The sequence below is a fragment of the Pristiophorus japonicus genome, unplaced genomic scaffold (assembly GCF_044704955.1).
Source record: "Pristiophorus japonicus isolate sPriJap1 unplaced genomic scaffold, sPriJap1.hap1 HAP1_SCAFFOLD_168, whole genome shotgun sequence".
Taxonomy (NCBI): Eukaryota; Metazoa; Chordata; class Chondrichthyes; family Pristiophoridae; genus Pristiophorus; species Pristiophorus japonicus.
In genome coordinates, this window is record NW_027251362.1 from 710,915 (window position 1) to 719,674 (window position 8,760).

Genomic DNA, 8,760 nt, shown 5'->3' on the forward strand with positions numbered 1-8,760 from the left:
CACGTTGTATAGAGCCGTGCCATGGATCTTGATGACTGCTGGGGGTGGGTGGAGGGAGTGATGTGCGGCGAGGACAGGCTGGTTGAGGACCTCGGACTTACAGATGTTTAATGTGAGGCCCATGCTTTGGTACGCCTCAGCAAATACGTCGACTATGACTTGGAGTTCAGCCTCTGTGTGTTCGCAGACGCAGGTATTTTCCGCGTATGGTAGCTCAACGACAGAGATTGGGGTGGTCTTGGACCTGGCCTGGAGACGTCGAAGGTTGAACAGGTTTCCCACTGGTTCTGTAGTTTATTTCCACTCCAGCGGGGAGCTTGTTCACTGAGCTGGAGCAATTCTGGCTGCTGCATTTTGGTAAGTACACAAAGGCCTTTTGAGAGCGTGCAGAAAAGTTTTAAAAGAATGATTCCAGGGATGAGGGAATTTAGTTCCGTGGATAGTCTGGAGAAGTTGGGGTTGTTCTCAGAACGGAGAAGATTGAGAGGAGATTTGACAGAGGTGTTCAAAATCATGAGTGGTCTGGACAGAGTAACTAGAGTGGGATTAGTAGAAGCTCTTGCAGATAGCCGGCATGGGCTCGATGGGCCAAATGGCCTCCTTCCATGTTGTAACCAGTCTCTGATACAAAGATGATGAAAAGTGTGTTGCCCAGGATGCGCCATCTCCCGGGCACTGGGACCCAGTTGGGAACAGAGATTCTGAAGCCCCACCCACTCTCTGTTCCCAAACCAAGAAGGCCGCGCATGCGCCCTGATCCCGCCCTGTGCAAGATGGCGGCCAGTGACCCCGCTCACCCGGGCCTGTCAGTACGGGGCCTGTGGGATCTAATTCGGGGCCTGAGATATATTCTGTATCTAATCAGTGCTGTATCTGCTCTGGTAGTGTTCGATTGGACAGTGTAGAGGAAGCATTTTACATACTAAAAATGACGGACAGGTAAAGACCATCTGGTCCATCAAGCCTGTCCCACAAAATTGCGATAAATCACAGGGTATACACTCCACTCCACCCGAATCCATGTGATGATTTGGGAGAGGCAAAAATACAGATTAAAAAAAAACCTAGGACAAATTTGGGAAATAAAATCTGGGAAATTCCTCTCCAACCCATCGCAGTGATCGAACCTAGTCCAGCAGATCACTCTGGCCATTAAACTCCCTGCAGCACCTTCATTCTGTAAGTGTTAATCTCCGCCGCAGCCAGAAACAAATCCAGCTTTTACTTGAAGGAATTCAGTGAGTCTGCATCCACCACATGAGAGGGCAGCTTGTTCCAGAGGTCTACTGTTCTCTGGGAAAAGAACCACCTCCTGATGTCTAACCTCGATCTATCCTCATACAACTGAAATTTGTGTCCTCTGGTGCTGCCTAACCTATTTAATTGAAATAAACAGTCAGTTGAATACTCTCTTTCACTTTCATTATCTTATAAACCGCAATCATATCGCCCTAAGTCTACGCTGCTCAAAGGTAAAGAGTCCCAGCTCTTATAACCTATCTTGGTAACTAAGTTGCTTTTGACTTGGAATTAGTCTAGTGACCCTTTCCAGAACCTGTATCACCCACCATGTGAGGAGACCAAAACTGGACACAGTATTCCAAGTGTGGCCTGAATAAGGTCTTGTATAAGGACAAAACTGTACTCCTGGTCATACACTCAATTGTCCTATGGATACACCCCAACACCCTATTTGCTTTAGCTGTCGCTTCACTGCATTGCTCATGTACCTTTAAGGATGTATTCACTAGAATGTCTAAATCTCTTTCTATCTCCACCATCTTTAATGCCTTTCCCTGGAGGGTGTATGAATGTTGGGCATTTGCCCTGCCCACATACATAACACTGAACTTATCTAAGTTATACATCATTTTCCAGTCATGCGGCCAGTCTCCCAACACTTCAAGATCTGCCTGAATCAGATGAGCCTCTTCTACAGTTCGAGCACTCGCACAGATCTTGGTATCATTCCAAAATTGTGCCCCAACCCCAAAATCCAGATCATTAATAAAAATAGTGAAAAGCAATGGTTCCAACATTGATCCCTGCTGGACACCACTGGTGACCCATCTCCAAACAGATCCAAATCCATCTATAACTGCTCTTTACCTACATCCTGCCAGCCAGTTCTGTATTTGGCTCAATATATTATCAGTACCAGAGGCTCCGATCTTAACGAGAAGCCTCTTGTGTGGTACCTTGTCAAAAGGTTTTTGGAAATCTAAGTAGACAATGTCTACAGGGCTTCCATCATCCACGAACTTTGTAACTTCTTCAAGAAATATAATTAGATTTGTGAGACATAAACTCTTTATGATGGGTTGTGGTGTCCCTAATATGTCCCTCCCTCTCCAAGTATTCATATATTGCATCCCTTATGATTCTTTCAATCATCTTACCTATTACTGATATTAATCTGATGGGCCTCTGGTTACCCGGGTCTGCCTTGTCACATTTTTATTAAAATGGGGACTTCATTAGCATCCTTCCAATCTGTTGGAACTATTTCAGAGTGAGCTATTACACATACATGCCAGGGGCTCACACAACACAAGTGCCATCGCCCAGAAGACCCTCACACAGCACATGTCCCATCGTCCAGAGGACCCTCACACAGCACACGACCCATGTCCCGAAGGGGCTCACACAGCACATGTCCCACCTCCCGGAGGGGCTCACACAGCACATGTCCCATCTCCCGCAGGACCCTCACACAGCACGTGTCCCATCTCCCGGAGGACAGTCACACAGCTCATGTCCCATTCCCGGAGGGTCTCGCACAACACAAGTTCCATCGATCAGAGGACCCGCACACAACACATGTCCCATCTCCCGGAGGGGCTCACACAGCACATGTCCCATCTCCCGGAGGACCCTCACCCAGCACATGTCCCATCTCCCGGAGGGGCTCACACGGCACATATCCCACCTCCCAGTAAACCCTCACAAAGCACATGTACTATCTCACGGAGGGGCTCACACAGCACATATCCCATCTCCCGGAGAACACTCACTCAGCACATGTCCCATCTCCCGGAGGACACTCACACAGCACATAGAAATATAGAAACATAGAAAATAGGTGCAGGGGTAGGCCATTCGGCCCTTCTAGCCTGCACCGCCATTCAATGAGTTCATGGCTGAACATGCAACTTCAGTACCCTATTCCTGCTTTCTCACCATACCCCTTGATTCCCCTAGTAGTAAGGACTTCATCTAACTCCTTTTTGAATATATTTAGTGAATTGGCCTCAACAACTTTCTGTGGTAGAGAATTCCACAGGTTCACCACTCTCTGGGTGAAGAAATTCCTCCTCATCTCGGTCCTAAATGGCTTCCCCCTTATCCTTAGACTGTGTCCCCTGGTTCTGGACTTCCCCAACATTGGGAACATTCTTCCTGCATCTAACCTGTCTAACCCCGTCAGATCTTTAAACGTTTCTATGAGGTCTCCTCTCATTCTTCTGACCTCCAGTCAATACAAACCCAGTTGATCCAGTCTTTCTTGATAGGTCAGTCCCGCCATCCCGGAAATCAGTCTGGTGAACCTTCGCTGCACTCCCTCAATAGCAAGAATGTCCTTCCTCAGGTTAGGAGACCAAAGCTGTACACAATACTCCAGGTGTGGCCTCGCCAAGGCCCTGTACAATTGTAGCAACACCTCCCTGCCCTTGTACTCAAATCCCCTCGCTATGAAGGCCAACATGCCATTTGCTTTCTTAACCGCCTTCTGTACCTGCATGCCAACCTTCAATGACTGATGTACCATGACACCCAGGTCTCTTTGCACCTGCCCTTTTCCTAATCTGTCACCATTCAGATAATAGTCTGTCTCTCTGTTTTTACCAACAAAGTGGATAACCTCACATTTATCCACATTATACTTCATCTGCCATGCATTTGCCCACTCAATTAACCTATCCAAGTCGCTCTGCAGCCTCATAGAATCCTCCTTGCAGCTCACACTGCCACCCAACTTAGTGTCATCCGCAAATTTGGAGATACTACATTTAATCCCCTCGTCTAAACCATTAATGTACAGTGTAAACAGCTGGGATCCCAGCACAGAACCTTGCGGTACCCCACTAGTCACTGCCTGCCATTCTGAAAAGTCCCCATTTACTCCTACTCTTTGCTTCCTGTCTGACAACCAGTTCTCAATCCATGTCAGCACACTACCCCCAATCCCATGTGCTTTAATTTTGCACATTAATCTCTTGTGTGGGACCTTGTCGAAACCCTTCTGAAAGTCCAAATATATCACATCAACTGGTTCTCCCTTGTCCACTCTACTGGAAACATCCTCAAAAAATTCCAAGAATATTTGTCAAGCATGATTTCCCTTTCACAAATCCATGCTGACTTGGACCTATCATATTACCTCTTTCCAAATGCACTGCTATGACATCCTTAATAATTGATTCCATCATTTTACCCACGACCGATGTCAGGCTGACCGGTCTGTAATTCCCTGTTTTCTCTCTCCCTCCTTTTGTAAAAAGTGGGGTTACATTGGCTGCCCTCCACTCCATAAGAACTGATCCAGAGTCAATGCAATGTTGGAAAATGACTGTCAATGCATCCACTATTTCCAAGGCCACCTCCTTAAGTACTCTGGGATGCAGTCCATCAGGCCCTTGGGATTTATCGGCCTTCAATCCCATCAATTTCCCCAACACAATTTCCCGACTAATAAGGATTTCCCTCAGTTCCTCCTCCTTACTAGACCCTCCGACCCCTTTTATATCCGGAAGGTTGTTCGTGTCCTCCTCAGAGAATACCGAACCAAAGTACTTGTTCAATTGGTCCGCCATTTCTTTGTTCCCCGTTATGACTTCCCCTGATTCTGACTGCAGGGGACCTACGTTTGTCTTTACTAACCTTTTTCTCTTTACATATCTATAGAAACTTTTGCAATCCGTCTTAATGTTCCCTGCAACCTTCTTCTCGTAATCCATTTTCCCTGCCCTAATCAAACCCTTTGTCCTCCTCTGCTGAGTTCTAAATGTCTCCCAGTCCCCGGGTTCTCTGCTATTTCTGGCCAATTTGTATGCCACTTCCTTTGCTTTAATGCGATCCCTGATTTCCCTTGATAGCCACGGTTGAGCCACCTTCCCTTTTTTATTTTTACGACAGACAGGAATGTACAATTGTTGTAGTTCATCCATGCGGTCTCTAAATGCCTGCCATTGCCCATCCACAGTCAACCCTTCAGAATCATTCGCCAATCTATCCTAGCCAATTCGCGCCTCATACCTTCAAAGTTACCCTTCTTTAAGTTCTGGACCATGGTCTCTGAATTAATTGTTTCATTCTCCATCCTAATGCAGAATTCCACCATATTATGGTCACTCTTCCCCAAGGGACCTCGCACAACGAGATTGCTAATTAATCCTCTCTCATTACACAACACCCAGTCTAAGATGGCCTCCCCCCTAGTTGGTTCCTCGACATATTGGTCTTAAAAAACATCCGTTATGCACTCCAGGAAATCCTCCTCTAACGTATGGCTTCCAGTTTGGTAAACCCAATCGATGTGCATTTTAAAGTCACCCATTATAACTGCTGTACCTTTATTGCACGCACCCCTAATTTCATGTTTGATGCCCTTCCCAACATCACTACTACTGTTTGGAGGTCTGTACACAACTCCCACTAACGTTTTTTGTCCTTTGGTATTCTGCAGCTCCACCCATATAGATTCGACATCATCCAAGCTAATGTCCTTCCGAACTATTGCCTTAATTTGCTCCTTCACCAGCAATGCTACCCCACCTCCTTTTCCTTTTAATCTATCTTTCCTGAATGTTGATTACCCCTGGATGTTGAGTTCCCAGCCCTGATCATCCTGGAGCCACGTCTCCGTAATCCCAATCACATCATATTTGTTAACATCTATTTGCACAGTTAATTCATCCACTTCAACACAGTTAATTCATCCACTGCACATGTCCCATCTCCCCGAGGAACCTCAACCAGCACATGACCCATCTCCCGGAGGACACTCACACAGCACATGTCCCATCTCCCGCAGTACCCTCACACAGCACATGTCCCATCTCCCGGAGGATCCTCACACAGCACATGTCCCATCTCCCGGAGGACCCTCACACAGCACATGTCCCAACTCCCGGAGTATCCACATACAGCACATGACCAATCCATCGGAGGACCCTCACACAGCACATATCCCATCTCCCGGAGGGGCACACACAGCACATGTCCCATCTCCCGGAGGGGCTCACACAACACATGTCCCATCTCCCGGAGGACCCTCACCCAGCCCATGTCCCATCTCCCGGAGGGGCTCACACAGCACATGTCCCACGTACCAGTAAACCCTCACAAATCACATGTACTATCTCCCGGAGGGGCTCACACAGCACATATCCCATCTCCCGGAGGACACTCACTCAGCACATATAAATATAGAAACATAGAAAATAGGTGCAGGAGTAGGCCATTCGGCCCTTCTAGCCTGCACCGCCATTCAATGAGTTCATGGCTGAACAAGCAACTTCAGTACCCCATTCCCGCTTTCTCACCATACTCCTTGATTCCCCTAGTATTAAGGACTTCATCTAACTCCTTTTTGAATATATTTAGTGAATTGGCCTCAACAACTTTCTGTGGTAGAGAATTCCACAGGTTCACCACTCTCTGGGTGAAGAAATTCCTCCTCATCTCGGTCCTAAATGGCTTCCCCCTTATCCTTAGACTGTGTCCCCTGGTTCTGGACTTCCCCAACATTGGGAACATTCTTCCTGCATCTAACTTGTCTAACCCCGTCAGAACTTTAAACGTTTCTATGAGGTCCCCTCTCATTCTTCTGAACTCCAGTGAATATAAGCCCGGTTGATCCAGTCTTTCTTGATAGGTCAGTCCCGCCATCCCGGAAATCAGTCTGGTGAACCTTCGCTGCACTCCCTCAATAGCAAGAATGTCCTTCCTCAGGTTAGGAGACCAAAGCTGTACACAATACTCCAGGTGTGGCCTCACCAAAGCCCTGTACAATTGTAGCAACACATCCCTGCCCTTGTACTCAAATCCCCTCGCTATGAAGGCCAACATGCCATTTGCTTTCTTAACCACCTGCTGTACCTGCATGCCAACCTTCAATGACTGATGTACCATGACACCCAGGTCTCTTTGCACCTGCCCTTTTCCTAATCTGTCACCATTCAGATAATAGTCTGTCTCTCTGTTTTTACCACCAAAGTGGATAACCTCACATTTATCCACATTATACTTCATCTGCCATGCATTTACCCACTCACCTAACCTATCCAAGTCGCTCTGCAGCCTCATAGAATCCTCCTTGCAGCTCACACTGCCACCCAACTTAGTATCATCCGCAAATTTGGAGATACTACATTTAATCCCCTCGTCTAAATCATTAATGTACAGTGTAAACAGCTGGGGCCCCAGCACAGAACCTTGCGGTACCCCACTAGTCACTGCCTGCCATTCTGAAAAGTACCCATTTACTCCTACTCTTTGCTTCCTGTCTGACAACCAGTTCTCAATCCATGTCAGCACACTACCCCCAATCCCATGTGCTTTAACTTTGCACATTAATCTCTTGTGTGGGACCTTGTCGAAACCCTTCTGAAAGTCCAAATATACCACATCAACTGGTTCTCCCTTGTCCACTCTGCTGGAAACATCCTCAAAATATTCCAAGAAGATTTGTCAAGCATGATTTCCCTTTCACAAATCCATGCTGACTTGGACCTATCATATCATCTCTTTCCAAATGCACTGCTATGATATCCTTAATAATTGATTCCATCATTTTACCCACTACCGATGTCAGGCTGACCGGTCTGTAATTCCCTGTTTTCTCTCTCCCTCCTTTTTTAAAAAGTGGGGTTACATTGGCTGCCCTCCACTCCATAGGAACTGATCGAGAGTCAATGGAATGTTGGAAAATGACTGTCAATGCATCCACTATTTCCAAGGCCACCTCCTTAAGTACTCTGGGATGCAGTCCATCAGGCCCCGGGGATTTATCGGCCTTCAATCCCATCAATTTCCCCAAACAATTTCCCAACTAATAAGGATTTCCCTCAGTTCCTCCTACTTACTTCACCCTCCGACCCCTTTTATATCCGGAAGGTTGTTAGTGTCCTCCTCAGTGAATACCGAACCAAAGTACTTGTTCAATTGGTCCGCCATTTCTTTGTTCCCCGTTATGACTTCCCCTGATTCTGACTGCAGGGGACCTACGTTTGTCTTTACTAACCTTTTTCTCTTTACATATCTATAGAAAATTTTGCAATCCGTCTTAATGTTCCCTGCAAACTTCTTCTCGTACTCCATTTTCCCTGCCCTAATCAAACCCTTTGTCCTCCTCTGCTGAGTTCTAAATTTCTCCCAGTCCCCGGGTTCTCTGCTATTTCTGGCCAATTTGTATGCCACTTCCTTGGCTTTAAAGCTATCCCTGATTTCCCTTGATAGCCACGGTTGAGCCACCTTCCCTTTTTTATTTTTACGACAGACAGGAATGTACAATTGTTGTAGTTCATCCATGCGGTCTCTAAATGTCTGCTATTGCCCATCCACAGTCAACCCCTTCAGTATCATTCGCCAATCTATCCTAGCCAATTCGCGCCTCATCCCTTCAAAGTTACCCTTCTTTAAGTTCTGGACCATGGTCTCTGAATTAATTGTTTCATTCTCCATCCGAATGCAGAATTCCACCATATTATGGTCACTCTTCCCCAAGGGGCCTCGCACAACGAGATTGCTAATTAATCC